Below are 18,665 nucleotides of genomic sequence, written 5' to 3' on the forward strand. Positions count from 1 at the left end.
CTAGGGGAGAGGGAGCCGTCACTATTGATGTGGCGGAAACCTGATCGCTGATAAAACAAAGATCGAGATGGCGGCTATTCTCATTGGCAATAGGATTGATTTGTAGTAACGTGGCTAAGCTATAGCTGTCAAGTAGCCTCACTGCACATGGGTGGAGAACGGATTGGTCCGAATCCGGATATAGAAATCCATTACGGGAAGATTTCCATGAAATGCTAGGAAGATTAAAATCTCCTAGTACCATGATCTCATCAACAGCGTTAGCATCTTCGAGGATAGTAAAAACTGCAGTGTGCTTCAACGTATTCGGTATCACGAGCACGGTCGGTTGGAACATACAAAGACACAAGTACAACTCACGGTCGCCAAGCTCGATAATTGTCCAAACCTGCTCTAGACAAACCCAAGAAGTGTTCTCGACGATTCTTGCCTTCAAGCTGGTTTTAACCGCTACTAATACGCCGCCTCCGGTGGATTTTCAGCTGTTGCTAGGGCTCCGGTCACAGCGAAACACCTCGTATTCAGTACCGAACACCTGACTGGAAAGCGTGTCCTCGTTCAACCATGTTTCGACGAAGCAATGATGTCAAAACTCTTATTGGAGACTGCAAGACGGTATTGCTCAACGATTGAATTAATACCACCAACATTTTGGTAGTATAGCAGCAGTTTAGCCCGTCGTTGACCAATGCTGGAAATCGAGGAGCTTTGAGGCGAGGAAGAGCTCACAGATGCATTGTACTTGCCTGAGGTAGGTTTGCGGAAGACCTCTCGTCCCATCTCCACCACAGGACCGGGACGGCTGCTGGTCGCTGACAGGAAGGGCTCGACTGTGGTGGGGGGACCAAGGGCTTCCTCACGGCTGGCGGCAAGTGTGCGTCCCGGTGACCGAAGAGACGACATTACGTGGGATGTATGCAATGCAGCTGGACTAAGTATCTCTCGTAAACAGCTGCGGTTCGCAAGCAGGAAGAACGGCATCTGGAGCTGATACGGTACAATTAACAGAGAACTGGAATCGGGGAACATTTCAGCGCTTGAATTATTGAGAAAGGATGGGTACTTGCCGCAGGAGGAAGTTTGGAAGACTCTTTTTCCACTCCCGCACGCAGGACCGAGACGACTGGTGAACGTTGGCTGCATTAGCTGGACTGTGGCGGGGGGATCGAGGGCTTCCATAATACAAGCTACGGTGCATCTCAGTATCACATTAGCGAAATCTATCCTGCTTTGGCTGGTCGAAATTAAATTCCCGAACGAGTACTCCAGTCGGCCAAATAGACGCTTTGAGTGCAGTGTCCTTTAGTTCGCTCGGAAGCTCAACTCGGAAAGAAACGAAGTTGAGTTTCGTGAGATCGGTGTCCTTCTTGACCAACAAAATTGCTTTGGGTGCATCGCTTATTCCAAGGCATTCTTGGGTCATGGCAACGATTTCCTCCACTGTATGGCTCGGGTCAAGACGGCTCAAATAGACCCAAAACTACTCCCGCTCATCCGCAACTGTTCTGATTTCCCGCTGAATGGTTCTAGTACCACAGCCAGCGGCTGCAGAGGCGCGAATTTTAGCATTATTCTCGCGACATCGTTGCGGAGTGTGCAGATCTTCAGGAAGTCGCTTGACAAACAGCCCCCTTTGAGTTACAGAACCACAATTGGCCGGAAAACTGATTTTCAATGCGACTCGAGAGATTTGAGACGACCGTGTTCAAATTATCTACAGCCTCACATAATTTTTTTTGTCCACAATGGGAGCAGCGGAAACGGATTGCTGCACCCACTCGTTGAAACAACGAGCACAATCGTCACAGAGCCAGTACAGGTTGTTGTTGAAACTAGACAACAGGTCTAGTGCGGATCGCTGCATATTGGGAATACAGGTGCGGTGGAAAATCCGATGGATCCGCAATGGCCGCGACATGCAATTTTCTCAATCCCATTAACGGGAGAGTCGCATGACTTGCAACTATAACTCATGGCTGATTTCGACCCGCCTTTTGTCGCTTACGACCTTTTGAAAACCCACCCGAGATTTCGTCTCGCTGTGCGCAAAGTTGAAGTGTGGGGAACACTTTCCACTACTCGCGTGCGAAGTGAGTGCGTAAGTTTTTTTTATGGGGAGTTACACACAGGTTGCAGTCTCACAATTTCATCGTAGACTCACAAAATTTTCACACGGCGAAATAAAGCACTTTAGCACAAGGATTTCACTGGTGAGCAGTACACTGCCCATGATCGCATATCAGTCCCATAAAGATAGGAAATCCCATAGAAAACGGGACAACTATGCGATCATGTGTAGTACACGAAACAAAACAGAATGTCCGTCAAGGGACTGGCAACCTTTTCGCCAAAAACGGTAAGTAAAACAAATATAAATGGAACTTTGTCCAGAGCAAAAAAACGTAAACACGATGTAAACAAACTCAATTTCACCGAGAAAGTAAAACTGAAGATCGGCTGGTCAGTATGTCTAGTTAGCATACCCCAGCCGCCTTCAGTGGATAGGTGCAATCGGTGCCTTGAGTCCGGCCACAAGCCGTACGAATGCAAGGGAATAGACAGGAGCAAATTATGTCGTCGCTGCGGCGAGGAGGGTCATAAATAGCGGGGCTGCACTAAGGCGCATAAATGCCTTATCTGCACCGCTAAGAAGCAAGCCCGTTACCATGCTATGGATGGACCTTCGTGTCCCTTCGGTGAGACCAATAAGAGGAAGCCGTGAGCGTCACACACCTAAATCTTAACTATTGTGCAGCTGCTCAACAGCTGTTGTGGCAGTCGGTCTCGGTAGTCATAGCGGGAAACTTCAACGCTTGGGCAGTAGAGTGGGGCAGCCGCTGTACAAATAGCAGGGGCCAAGCGCTACTGGAGGTGCTTGCGAAACTCGACGCTGTGTTAGCCAATAATGGCTCCGCTAGCACATTCCGTAGAAACGGGGTGTAGGCATGGATTGACGTAACGTTTGCCAGGCCGGGTCCGGTTCCAGGCATGGAATGGAGGGTAGACGAGGGCTACACCCATGGCGATCACTTAGAAATTCGCTTCAGGATCAACTATGGTGTGCAGCATCCGAGGGCAGGTACGCGGGTGGAAGTCCAATCACTTCGACAGCGAAGCTTTCACCGCGGCCCTGGGACGGGAGGTCAACACCGACAGTCTAAGCGGGGATTCGCTGGTAGCCGTTCTATCACGCGCGTGCGACGCCACTATGCCGAGAAAAACCCTGCCAAGAAACCGCCGATGCCCGGTATACTGGTGGAGTGCCGAGATTGTAGCTCTACGATCAGCCTGCCTTAGAGCTAGACGTAGGGTGCAAAAAGCCCGCACCGAGGATGCAAGAGATAACCGCCGTGAAGTGTTTCGAGTTGCGAAATTGGCCTTTAACAAGGCTATTAAAAGCAGCAAGAGAGCGTGTTTCGACAACCTGTGTGAGAGTGCCAACGCGAATCCGTGGGGTGACGCCTACAGAATCGTGACGGCCTAGACCAAAGGGGGCTCTCCACCCCCAGAACGGTCTTCGGACCGGCTGGCGAGGATTATCGAAGTACTCTTCCCATCTCGAGTCACAAGCCCCTGGCCACCTGCACCACAAGACAGTGTGGGCGCGGCCGAAATGGTGGCTCCGGTGACGAATGAAGAACTACTCGCAGTGGCTAATTCCCTAGCAATGAACAATATTTTCTTCACTAACATCTATAATATGTTTACATTTTATTATCGAATGTATCAGGTTTATTTCTCGGATTAGATTTTTTCGGATTGATTTGCTTACCTAGTCTACGCTAAGGCACAAGAAAAATATGTTTCGAACATTTGAAAAAAAAATGATAAAAAAAATCAGATCAACTACGAAAAACAAGTATGTCACACAATACTACCTGAAAATATATAAATTTCATAATTTCATTTCAACCACAAACAACCAGCCATAGTGTCGAAGATATTAAAGATAAAGACTAGTGCCTTCAGCAAATTTGTTGGCAAAGGCTTGCTCTACAGCTTTGTCGACATAAATTCAATATATGCGCTTTCAAGAAAGTTGGTGATTATATCTCACTTTTAGGGAGCTTAATCATTAAAATAACAACACCTTATGAAAGTGTCGACAAATTCCTTCGAAGACGTCGTTGTTCCAAATTTAACGATTTGACGTCAATTTAGTGGAAAAAATCACTGTGCAGTCCGAAAAAGCAAAAAGGAGGCTTTTTGATTGCGTCAAAACTATTGATTTTAGCCTATGATGTCCTTGAGGAAGTTTCTTGGAAAGAAACTTCCCTTCTTTCGATCTCATCGGATCAATGATTAATTTCCCTAAAAGTGAGGTACAAAATTTATTTTCTTCAATAATTCCAATAGATAAATACTATCACTTCCGTAAAGTTGTAAAAATATTACCACGAAGATTTCTTTCGGATACCACAATTTCTTTTATGGATTTCTTTTATGGAACTTTAAACGATTTTTTAAGTACTAAAAAGTTATGTAGATGGCTGAAATAGACAATTTTGTTAAATAAGCTAACTTGTTTTCGCTACTATTCGCGTTTTTCATTTGAAAATAGCTCACTTTCTGAACAGGGTCAAATGCGAATATATCGCATCCCGCGCAGTTGCAGTCGCTTTCTAAAATACGTTATTAACAATTCAATTAAACTACTTCAATAATATTTTAAAGCTTTTCACAAAAGCAATGCTTGGTGTTTTACGAACATATATTCGTGATATGTGGATTCTAGAAAGTATATAAAACAAAGAGCAGGTTTATAGGCTTTCTTTGTAAGGAAGACAAAACCTATCAATGTCCATCCTCTCTATTAATCATTTTAATAGTTTATAGAGAAACAAGCCAAAAATTAATTCGCATGAAAAGTCTGTTTATGGTTATTGAAAACAAATACAACAAATTCCTGTCGTGATTATTATAAGTAAGAGAAGTCATATATTCGAAATATTTGAACGAAATGATTTTGTTACTTCTAGTCATCCACTATCTACAAAAAGAATATCAGCGGATACCTCGAAAATAACTTTTAAAACGTATATTTGATATTAATATTAATTGACGTGTCCGTGGTACCTGCCGAAAAGCCGAAAGTAAATTCCTGTACAAATACGAAAATGAAAGATGCATTTCACGGTAGAGTCACACCATATTCACTATAGCTATTTCGGTAGAGAGAAGCCTTGGGGTGTCCTGATTTTTTTTAACATTTTGTGCATTTTTCTAGTTATTTTATTTAGTTAGCGAATGGTTTGTTCATTTTTGCCCGTTTTAGAGTTGCTTACCTTGGAAAAGAGCTATTTTCAATCGAAAACCGTGACTAGATCTATACATACAAGCGCAAGTAAGTTGCGTATTATTTTTTTAATACTTAGTTATTGAAAATATAACTTGGATTTGTCTAATCTTTTCTCTATTACACAGAAAAAAAATTCGTTCAGAAATTCATAAACAAAAGATCACGATTTCGTGAACTGAACGATTTACAAAAATCGTGATCAATTTCCAGTAACATGATGTTCATGATTTCAGGAGCTTATTCGTGATTTCCTGATTTCTTATCACGTTACCTTACTATTTTATTCATGAGTTTGAGTGACTATCGGATTTTTCTGTCAGACAGATCATGATTTCAGGATCTTAGTCGCGAATTTAGTAATTTCTAATCACGTTAACGTTATATTTTAGTCATGAGTAGAATAAACCATTTTCATGATTCGAGGATATTAGTCGCGATTTTTAACAATTTAAACAGGCGGTAATGTAATTTATGTTCATGACTTCAGGAACTTTGTCATGATTTTCATAATTTCTATTCACGTTATCGTCATATTTTAGTCATGAGTAGAGTAATTCATGTTCATAATTTCAGGATCTTAGTCACGATTTTAGTAATTTCTGCTCACGTTATCGTGATATTTTATTATAGAGCTTGCTTTCTAATTTGACACGTGGAGTAATGTGACCCATGTTCATAATATCAGCAGTTTTATTTTATGGAATATATCATGAACACGATTTGTGGTGCTCAACGCGGTTTTCGTTTTCGACATCGCACTAAACCTTATCGAATGAATAACGATGTTCAAGATCCTAATAGTTTTCTTATGTCTACTTCTCGTACCTATTACCTACCTATTATCAATTCCACGAATAATGCTCCAAATTTATTAAATAGTTCACGCGAAAATTTCATTACCATGTTTCATGAAATTGAAAATAATTAGAAATATATTCTAAATATTACAAGTACCCAAATAAGATCGTAAATCATGTGCTAGGAATCATAAACTAGTTCACCAATTCATGAATGATTTGATGATTTTATGAACTATTTGACGAGCACGAATGGTCAGACGTGACCATTGTCCTAGGAATCACGTACCAGTTCACATGAATAATAATTTATGATTTCGCGAACTATTTCACGGTCACGAATGGTAAGTCGTGATTATTATGCTGGGTATCATAAACCGAATACATGAAAAATATTTCATGATTTTGTGGATACTATTTTAGGAAAAATGAACCAGTTCACGAATACATGAATAATAATTTATTATTTCGTGAATTATTTCACGAGCATGAATGGTAAGTCGTGGCTATTATACTAAAATTCATGAACTAGCTTACATATACATGAATAATATTTTATAATTTTATGATTTATTTCACGGGCAAGCATGGTCGTGACTACTGTAATAGGAATGGCGGATAGAATGGATTCATAAATAAAATTCCGAGATTCGTGAAATAGTTCACGAGAAAATAGCCAGAATGTTTTGATTTTGTGAACTACTGTTCCTAAATATACGAATAGCACCATGAGTGAACCTTTGATTGTATGAATAATGTTCATAAAGTTGTAAACTAGTTCACGTATATAAAATCGATTTAGTAGTGACAGGGCGGAAACCGTGACTGAAGTTCACAACCCAAAAACTCCTGTAGAAAGCCTACAACCGAAAGCTAATTTTTCTTCTTTAAATTTATTTCTTTTGTTTTTAGACCGGGTAAAGGTGTTTTAACCTTAGCTCATTAGCCAGGACAAGGTGTAAATACCTCTGTCCCATTCCAAAGCACCAAAGGAGTGACATTCGCCTTCTTAGCCAAGTCACTCCCAACGATTTATCATATTCCCTTTGAACTGAAACGGTCGGTACGGTTTCATCCTCCTTCGAGATTCAAAACGATTCCTTAAATTAAATGAATTCGTTAAATTAATAATTTAGATGCTGTATAATTTTGAATAACATTTAAACCCACACAGTAGGCCTGGCCGTTTTAATATTATAAAATGCTCAAATATTAATGTTGACAAGAAAAGCACTCAAGAATAACTGCAGTGTTTTCCAGAATGCTTTTCAATACTGGCTGTGCAAGGGTCAGAACAGAATAGAAATAGTATTGCATCATTTGTAGGGGAAGATGGGGTAAAACGTACCCCCGGGACATAATCATGGTGGTACCAGTTTATATTTATTGTGCGACCGCACTCTTCAACCTGTAACTCCGGAACCGGAAGTCCGATCAATAAAAAAAATCAGCAGAAGCCGAAGGGGACCTACCTTTCATTTGATACTATGGTTATGCGGTATGCGGTCCAGTCATATTTGAGAAACAGATTCATACACACACGCACAGAGACATTTTCCGATCTCTTCGAACTGTGTTGAATGATATACGTGGTCCTCCCGACCTCGGTTAAAAATTCCACATTTGGATCGATTGCATAACCTTTGAGAAAGACAACAGTTATGCTCCACTGCAACACTATAGGCTAAATTAAATAAATAAAACTGAGAGGCAATAATAGTAAGTGGCAAGTTCTCTTGAAAAGCAAAATTTCTGAATTTCTGTTAGACCTTCAAATCAAATAGTACGCATAACATACAAATACAATGTGCTTTACCCGTGCTCATTCACGCGCTGAAAGTATCTTGTGCTACCGCCCTAACAACACATAGGCACATACTGGTATAATAGAAAATGCAGATAGATTAAGAAGTTGGTCAGAAAACTTTTGATGCGATAGTTTTGCTACGTGGCTTGATAGTGTCTGGGGAAAATCAGCATTTCGCTAGAAACGGATAGAGGTGATACCGTGCGTTCGATCGGAATATGTACCTACTAATTGGCTGTGTTTGTTTGGTTTGAAAATGAAACGGTTTCACCTGTGTGCGGCAAAAGGGAATTCGAACATTTATCGACTTCGTGATGTGCATCCAAATGAGAATCGGCATCATCTTCGATTTGAACTCTCATTGCACACCACTAGCGCTGGGAAATTCAACTACCTGAGAGTGCATTTGAACGGGCAATTACGAAGTTATCCATTCGCTCGTGCGATGATTTCTCGAGTTCAGGTTAAACACGTTAAACCCATAAATCATTGATTTGCGCCACGTTTAGGGGGTTGAATTAAAATCAGTTCCAACTTTTCAAACCAAAAACCTTTCGTGATGGCGAGCCTTTTAAATTTGAATATCAATCTATTTTCCCAAACGACTTGCACACTTTCCATTCCGACAGGATGCCCTTTAATAAAGTTCAAAGTTCTCGTAAATACGCCATCTGTCCCCGAATGAAACAGTTGACTGCGGAAACTTTGCTCCCCATTGGCATAGAGTAGCAGTCCTGCCAAATGACTAAATAAAGCGAAAGTGAAAACTTTTTCCCGGAGATTTCCCCCAAGCCCCCATCCGCCTTTCCTAACGCACAATGACAAATCTCGTAAGAAATATAAACTTGCCACGCTGCTGTCAGCATATGGTTAGAATTATGTTAAAATATACACATGCCATTAAGATCATTGTATCGTTGCTGAACCCGCAGTGTGCCTGAGTTTTCGGAACGTCTACTGGTCGGACACCGGCTGGTGGACGGAAAGACCCCTTCTCCAGACACCAGGCCGACACAGCACTGGCGGATAACTTTCGGCGAAAAATTTTCGACGAAAAACTTTATTCTTTGACACTTGTGGGCAGATTTTGTTTCACCGAACAATGAACTGAAAACCATTTGTCGTTTGGCGAGCGTCGCATTTGATCTGATCATTCTCAGCGGCTTTTATATGATTGTATTTCAATATACTTTATAGTTTACATTACATCACAAGTGATAAAATTATCTCCCTACCTTAGCAACATTTGTATCTGGTTAAACTAATTTGGTTTAATAGCAATTGCTGAAAAGTATCAAATAATTTTATCTGGACATGATTTGATTTAATTAAATCAATACAAAAGTTTGTTGTTACTTATGTTAACTATACAAAGAGGTTATGCTTACAGAAAGGATTATTTTGAATTTTACAACCCTCACTGAGTCTAGTATTAGAATGATGTACGTTGTATTTTGCCAAACAATTTTGCCACATTGTTTCAAATAAATTTCATATAAATTTGAAAAATAATCGGTGCTGGAAACCTTCAAAAAAGAATGCAAAAATCTTACGACGATGGATTTTAGATAGACACCTAGCCTCAAACAGTGCATTTATTATTTTTTTTAATGTTGGGAAACTGTTCATGACTTGTTACTCGTCTCATCTATAAACCACACGACAGTACACTCAGGTTTATTTACGCGGTTTTTTCGCGCGGTTTTTACGAGGTTTTTTACGCGATTTTTTTAATAAACGCGGTTTTTACGCGATACTTATCCCCACATAAAAACCTGGGTGCATACACCTTAACAAAATACTCTCCTAAAGTGTATCAAGTCTAGCAACCCAATCAGCTTCCTTAAAACACTACGAAATCAGTTTTTATTCAAAACGAGGTCTTCTGCCATGTTTTCACTTTTTGCGGGTTAGTCTTGTTGGTATTCGTATGCCGGCGTGGCCGTCTGATGTGAAGTGTTGAACGGTATTCCTCTCACTTCACCCGGCGCATTTGCTCGCGAATGCACTTGCTTCGAAATAAGGCAAACTGCATCTGCATCAAGCTCCCATGCAATGACGCTCATGATCTGGTCGGGAAACATTTTTCGAGGGTTAAGGAAAAGTTTAAATTAAATTACTTGGGAAATTGGTGCTTATGGTGGGCGTTTGTCACTCCCTTCCCTCATACCCCCCTCACGCTGTCAGCCAACCGGCGCAGTCACGACGGGCGGTGGAAGCGTACTGGTTTGCGGTCGGAAGTTAGCTGATAGGAAAAAGAAGTTTCAGAGTTTGCACATGTTATTCGGAATGTGTTTAATGTGTTCCGGTTGCTCGAATTTCACAAACGACTATAGTGGCCAAACTTAATTGTCGGCGATGACAAACGAAAGGCAAAATTGCTTCTGCGATAGTCAGTGGGGAAGAATTTAGTGGTTGATTTTCAACTGAAAGTTTCAGTTACTCAAGACGACACGACGAACATGAGCGTGTTTTATTACAAGTTCAACTTGAGTTGGTTTCAATTTCTGTCAAAGCACAACACTGCACACTACTTGTTCCAGCAAGTGCTTGTTTTCCTTCATCTTCATCATTTTTTTTTTAATTTGAATCGTTTAAATACCCTCATACCTACGAACTATAAATACAAACCATCAAGGAAAATAAACAAATATTGCGATGGCCTTCATTTTAAAGCAAATATTTTTATTGCGCTTTATTTGACCTTTCGGTGGCAACAACAAAAAATGGGGGAATTTTTTTTTTTATTTTTTTTTTGCACTCTGAAAACCGACTTACAATGTCGCCTAGCCGGACAAAACGTCAAAATTTTATTTTAGATTTTTCATGATTTAAAAATTTTTTTCTCTGTTTTTTAACAGGTTGAATAGAGTCTTCTCAAAATATTAAGTCCCGAGGACGAAAGTTCGATTTTTTACAGAACTTCAAAGGTGAAATAGATGATGAAATCTGAGTATCTGAAATCTGTTTTCAAACCTAAGTTATCCAAATGAACATATCTTTTAGCTAAGATTCCGATTAGGGTCGAACTGGTTTCATTTGAAAGGCTATTCGCTGGACTTATAGCTGCCATATGATTTTGTCGATACAAGCCTTTCCTCTCGCTCAGACATGAAAAACAAATAATAAATCGTGCAATAAATTACAGTTATAATGTTTAAAGTGGCTGTATTTTTCAAACAGTTAGGAAAGATTGCTTGTTGTTCATGATACTTGAAAATTAGTGTACTTTCCGAAAATGATTATCTTATTTTGCCCCTTTCTGCCCCCAGGTATAAAAAAGGTGATTTTTCATGATATGTCTGAAAGAGACGCATGGTAGCCTATGATTACCAAAGGTTAAAGGTATAATTTATAGATGTTTCTTATTATTATCAACAATTGAAGAAATGTGTATTCTGATAAAAAATTCACCGCACCTAATTTTTTGAAAATAAATTTTTGGATATAGTGCACCTAATATTCGTGAATGTGAAACTTTCGAACCACCCCAAGTACCAAAATTTTGAGGTGATAAAAAAAAACAAAAAAAACATCAAATATGAAACTCAGAAATGGCTGAACCGATTTTTTCAAACTTTGTCTCAAATTAAAGGTACAACGTTCCCATAGGCTGCTATTAAATTTCATTTATTTCCGACTTCCGGTTCCGGAGTTACATATTGAAGAGTGGGATTACGCATGAAATGCCCATATAAACCGGAATCAGCATGGTATCTAAAAGATGCAAAACTTCATAAAATGTGTTCGAAAGTGTTTGGATTTATTTTTTAGCTCACTGATGCCCAATTAAATCCACGTTGACCACATTGGACAACGTTGGCGGAACCGGAAGCTTCGGGAAAGTGGTTATGTTCCTGAGTTGAATTCACATCTGCTTCTCAGAAATGTCTGACTCGATTTTCACAATACTAGTCTCAAATGAAAGCTAGAACAACCCTATTGAATGCAATTAAATTTCCTTCGAATCGGAGTTTTGGTTCCTGTGTTATGGGTTGAAGCATGCGGCCACATGCGATCCCATATAAACCGGCAATCAATCTTTGTATAAATGATGCAAACATAATTAAAATGAGTTAAAAATTTGCTTGAAATTGTTGGCCGACACTCTTATACCATTCGACTCACTTCGTCGAGTTCGGATAACGTGTGTACTTGTATGTGTGTATTTCTGTGTGTATGTGTGCGACCAATAATTGCACATCGGTTACCCGGAGAGGACCGAACCGATTTTCTCAAAACATGTCTCAAATGGAAGGTATAGTGTACATTTGGGTGCAGCATCGCCCACCCCCCCCCCCATTTACCCTAACACCTCCACTTTTTATCAACCTCCGCCCCCCCCCCTTGGCCATCCTCGCACCTACATTAGGGCATTGACAAAAAACACTCATTTTTGAAATCTCAAAAGCCTCCTATTGTGATAAATAGCAAAGTAAGCTCAGATGCTAAATTTCATATTTTTTGGACAATTTTAAGCTTCCGCCCACTTTGCTTGTAGTTTTTGACCTTGGTTCCATGGGAAAATACAGTGTGTCCCACATTTATACGTTCACCCTAACTTTTCAGAATAACTTAACTTATTATAACTTTTTTCCCCTTCTATTCAAATAAACTGCACCAAAATTTTAACGCTTGTTTTGAAGCTTATTCAACGATGTTTCTCGAAATTTACAAGCCCTGATGCGTTTTGGTCGTTTGTTATGGTAGTTTCAGTGAAGAAAGTGATGCCTCATATTTATAAATTCACCTTACTTTTTTGCCTTTATCATATAGAAAAGGTTCACTCTGAACATCGTCAACCTAATCCAGGTCCAATTTTTTTGACTAATACAGGCTTCCTGTATTTTAACAGAGGCGTAGTTAGGGGCCCCATCCCTCCCCCCATCACACATCACCCTTCCCTAAACCCAACTTCCCTTATAAAACTGTTTGTGTTTTCAAAAAACTAGTTCGCCTCGAATACATACATGGCGTTACATTACAATGTTTGGTTAGGGTACTATTGTTGTTCCCTAGACATGCTTAGTTTTTGTTGTGATTCTAGTTCATGATTTGGGAATACACAGCCAACAGTCAAATGTTGTTCATGATTACAAGAGCTTATTCTAGTGATTTCTAATCACGTTATTGTGCTATTATGCTTATTCATGAGATTACTATCGAATTTTTCTGTCAGACTAGCGGGATTAAAACTCATGATTTCACTATCTTAGTTGCGATTTTTGTAACTGCTGTTCAGGTTATCGTAATATTTGAGTCATAAATAGAGTAATTCATATTCATAATTTCAGGATCATAGTCATGATTTTCGTGATTGCTGTTTATGTTATCGTAATATTTTATTTTAGAACTTACTTCCAAATTTGACACGAAGAGTAATATGACTAATTTAATGATATCAGCATTTTTATCATGGTATTCTTAAATTCTCTTCACCGAATTGTGATCTACATCGGTTTTTTATTCGGAATAACGTGACAATATGAACTGGATCATTAAAATGTGACTGATTCGCGATATCTTATTCTGCGAATTAGATTTTTGCACACTATTTGGGATTCTCAGCGCAGTTTTCGTTTTCTATTCAGACATCACCATGAACCTTGTCAAACGAATAACGATGTTCGAGGTCCTAATAGTTTTTTTTATATCTAATGCTCGTATCTATTACTATGATCGCTAGCAGCTGTGCATTTCATAAAACAGTGCATGGAATAAAAACGAATAATTCTCAAAATTTTGTGAGAGTTCACGGGAAAATTTAATTATCATGTTGCATGAAATTGTAAATGATTAGCGATATCTTCTAAATATCACCAGCACACAAAAAAGAATGTAAATCATGTACTAGGCATCATGCACCAGTTCACGAATACATGAATAATATTCTATGTTTTTGTGAACTATTTCCCAAAAATTAACGTTAGTTGTGACTTATACTATGTATCATGAACCAGCTCACGAATACATGAATTATATTTCATGATTTCGTGAAGCACGAGCACGGATATTGGATCGTACCTATTATAATAAAGATCATGAATTAGTTCACGAGTATTGAATGCATTCATGAATAAAATTTTGAATTTCGTGAAATAGTTTACGAAAACATATACAGAATATTTTGATTGTGTGAACTAAGGCTCCTATATCTATGAAAATCATCTTGAGCCAACCTTTGGTTTTATGTCATAAACTTGTGAACTAGTTCGCGTACTGAAAGTAGCATTAGAAATACCATGGCGGAAACCGTGACACAAAACAAAAACAAATAGTTCCACTGAAATAAGCGTTATTCGGACGTTACTGCAGGGAAATCGAACATAATTATGAAACACATGATTTTTGGTTCATGGTCCTGTTTTCATAGCGTAAAAACGTGATTGTTCCAGGATTCATGATACATTTTGGGAACAATTTTTTCTGTGTAGTTTGGATAAATGAGAAAGGCACAATTGCACCACTAAGTGGAAGATTTTTTAATTCAATTCGTTTATTTGATAAGGCACGTTTGCGTTAGCTTAAAGGTGCCATTTTTGCTTTGTTACGCATTTAAATATAATTTTTATTTTTATATAATGAAGCTAAAGAAGTTTTATAGCTAACTTATACATGTACAAGAGGGGATAATATAATATTCGTAATATTAGGGAGGGGTCATTTTATGTGGTTTTTGTGTAGTAATGCACTTTAGGATTTTTAGAAGGGATATTCTTGGAACAATTAATTATTAACTAAGCGGAACATTTGGCAGACATATTAAAACTAGAAATAACTAGAGGGGGTGGTTCAATTTTTATTAGGATCAGGGGGATAAATTAGGGTTATTTTTAAATAGTGATACTTAAAATGGAAAGAATCATCCTTAACAGGTTGACGAAATGCACGAAGGGTGAGCGCGGACTGTGCCAGATGCAGTTTGGATTCCGCAAAGGAGCATCGACGGTGCATGCAATTCGGATAGTGCTCGAGAGTGCTGAGAAGCCATCTAAATGTAGGCGAAGAGGAGATCAATACTACGCTGTAGTCACGAAAGATGTGAAGACTGCATTTAACCCTACCAACTGGGAGCCATCGCCGCATCGCTGTTTAGAATGAGGGTCCCTGACTATCTATGCCGGATTCTGAAGAGCTACTTCCAGAGCAGAGTGCTGCTGTACGAGACGAACGGAGGGCAGAAGTCCAATCGAATCACAGCGGGCGTTCCTCAGGCCTCCATTCTCGGTCCAACTATTTGGCTGTACGACGGGGACTTGACACTGTGGCTGCCCAGGAAAGTGAAAATTGTGAGTTTCGCGGACGACGTACCACTAGCGGTAATGGGCGAGACTCTCGAAGAAATGGAGGTGCCTGTGACGGACACAATGGGCGCGATCGAGAGCTGGATGAACGGGGTCAAGCTGAAGATAGCTCAACACAAGACGGAGGTGTTGTTGGTCAGCAACTGCAAACTGCAAATCGACGACATGTTGAGCTTCAACAACCACGTCGGCTACGCCTGCGAAAAGTCGGTAAAGGCAACGAACGCAATAGCGAGAATCATGCCAAATGTCGGCGGCCCGAGAAGCAGCACGAGATGTCTGCTATCTACTGTTTCGTCATCGATACTCCGATATGGGGCTCCCGCCTGGGATGCGGCGCTGAAAACGAAGCGTGAAAAGCTGAACAGGACATTCCGGCTGATGGCCGTACGAGTCGCGAATGCCTACAGAACAATATCGTCGGAGGCAGTATGCGTTATCACCGGGATGATCCCCATCTGCATCACCCTGGCGGAGGACGTGGAATGCTATCAGCGGAGAAATGCACTTAACGCAAGAAGACTGCTCCGAGCGGACTCGTTGGCTAAATGGCCGCAGGAGTGGGACAACGCAAAGAAAGGAAGGTGAACCCACCGACTCATCCCATATGTGTCGTCTTGGGTGCATAAGGAGCATGGAGAGGTGAACTTTCATTTGATGCAATCACGGATGCTTCCGGATGTACTTGCATCAGTTTTGACATGCTTCGTCACCCCTTTGCCCAGAGTGTGCGACCGTGCAAGAGACAGCGGAACACATGGTCTTCGAATGCCCTAGGTTCGAAGAAGCTCGTAGGGGTGTGACAGTTGACAATATCGTCGAAGAGATGTGTCACAATGAGCATACCTGGGACGCTGTCAACAGAGTAGTTACGGACATACTCTCCGAGCTGCAGAGAAAGGGTGAAGGGACCAACAAGAAGCCACAAATCGGGTTTTGAGAAAAATTCCGCCGCCGAGGAACTCTCCGACTGTGTAGACTAGGTCCACTGCCGGCGACCAGATGAGTAGTACGTGACGTAGCACCGAGTTTGGGTCGTCGGGCGCCTGTGAATCGGACGTAAAGCTTCCCCGGTATCGCCGGACCGACCTCGATACCCTACCGGGTATCTCGGGAGTAGGCTAGATCCACCGCCGGGGATTAGACCGAGTAGACAGCGTCACATAGCTAGCAGTGGGTCGTTGGGGCGCTGGTGAACCGGAATCTACGCTCCTCCCGGAATCGCCGGATAGACCTCAGCACCTACTGGCTGGCCCGTTGAGTAGGCTAGATCCACCACCGGGAACTAGATCGAGTAGATCGGGACGACGCGAACAGCTAAATGGCTCACGGAAACGAACATCGGTAACAGAAATTGTGGTGCTAAAACCAAAGAAGAATCGGTATCGGGAGAACTTCCTTCGTCGGGGAATTTTCCGTCGGAGTAGGCTAGGTCCACCATCGGGGACTAGACTGAGTAGACCGCGACTAAACACCACCAGTCGCGGGTCGTAGGGGCACCAACGAACCGGACGCCCTGCTCCACCGGAATCGCCGAACTGACCTCGACACCTGACTGGCTGGTTCGGTTTCGGGAGAACTTCTCTCGCCGGGGAATTCTCCGTCGGAGTAGGCTAGGTCCAACGTCGGGGACTAGACCGAGTAGTTCACGAACAAGTCGGGAGTTCAACGAGTAAATAGCGCTGCCAACTGGCACAAGGGAGCCGATTCGTGGTGCTAAATGGCACAAGGGAGCCGAAGGGATCGGTGAATTAGACAATCTGAGACTAAGTCTCAACTCACAGCCAGCTATCCGACTGCCATGCAGAAATCGCTAGCCTATGTGGATGGTGGAGAACTGGTGGTGTGTCGAAGAGTGGTGCTGTAACCGTACTGAAGGAACCAAGTACTAAGTAGTTGGGTTAGAGTGCGTGCTATGCACATAAACCGGGAAATTGCCGAAGTAATGCCGAAAGGTAGTGCCGGGGAGGAATCTGGTTTTGGGCAATTATGATATATGCCCCCCGTCCCTCGGTTAGAAAGCCGGTTTTTGGAGCAATTGCATAACCTTTCCATATAAGAAAGGCAAAAATTAAGAAATAATCAAATGTGAATTCCGCCTAACAAAATGAGTCTATGATAAAGTTTTGATGATATTCGAGCAACTTTTCTCGTCTAAATCTAGCGGATTATTGCAATTGAATCATACGATACTTAAATTGAGTCATAAATTCCGTCCATAAATGACTCATATTACAGACCGCTAAAACTTTCTATCGACTTTTATCCAAAACACGACATTACTTATAATAAACTGGCCAATAACGACTTCATATTATATATTCAGTATTAAAAAGTTTGAAATTCGTTCGCTACCGCCAATACGGACCTGACTTATTTATGACTGTTTAAGCTGTTTTCGGAATTAAATTGAGCAGCTCTCAAAGGCCAAACAAGTCTAATGGATAAAACATCCGCCGGCCCCGTGTATTACTCATTTAGTCTCACCCTCCGGTTTTTCGTTTTTGTTTTCCCGCGGTAGGTACTACTCATAAAGCTTCTCGACCGTGGCCCTCCCGAGACGCTCTTCTCTCTCTCTACTACCCCAAAATAAAGTCTTCCTAAACTCCCCAGCAGTAACGAGTGGCCACTTTTCCGAGTTGCATCTCAGACAACACCGACAGAGGCAAAAGAAGTTCTGCAGATTATCTTTTAAAAGCCAACTCGGTGCCGCTGCTTGAAGTTACCCTCGACTTGGTAGCGAAGTTTTTAACGACCACCACTACCATCATCACTTCAACCCCTCCGTAGGAATCCGCATACCAACTGCATCAGATGGTCGGGTTGGATAGGGGAGGTAGTGCTCTTGAGAGTTATACCATCAATGTCCAACCGGTCTGTCTGATGCCGGTACTGCTGATCCCCTCAGTCAGTTTTCCGAGTGACGCTTTTTAATGGCATTCGACGAGATTTTCTTCGTACTTTCTTTGACAAAAGCACGTTCCACCGTTGCAATCTTCCAGAATGTCTTTTCACGATCAAATTGGACATTGTTGCGTTACCTTGGATTTAATTTTGATTGCGGGTGTGTATTATAATCATCTGAGGTCATCCATTTCATTAATTTTCAAGTTGTTACTGGCTTTGCATTCATGGCCATCTTAGAATAAATAAATCAAAGCTTTTTTAGCATTTTAATCCTTCTGTTTTAATTCTAAGAATAGGTATTTTGCGTATGGCGAATGAATGATTCCATTTGTGGCTGAGTACCTAACAACTTGAATTTCTAAAGTATGCTAAGTAAATAGTCAAATAGAAATAAATAACAAAAACAGAACTTCCTCCTTCAACAACTTCTATAATACGCAAAAAAGTCGTGTGCTCAAGTTTGCAATCCGAAATGAAACTGCGTTGCCATGGCTTACAAAACGAAAGGTATTCTTGAAACGCAAGTTTTCCTATGCAAAACGATCCTGCAA

This window comes from Topomyia yanbarensis, unplaced genomic scaffold (assembly GCF_030247195.1).
Source record: "Topomyia yanbarensis strain Yona2022 unplaced genomic scaffold, ASM3024719v1 HiC_scaffold_35, whole genome shotgun sequence".
Lineage (NCBI taxonomy): Eukaryota > Metazoa > Arthropoda > Insecta > Diptera > Culicidae > Topomyia > Topomyia yanbarensis.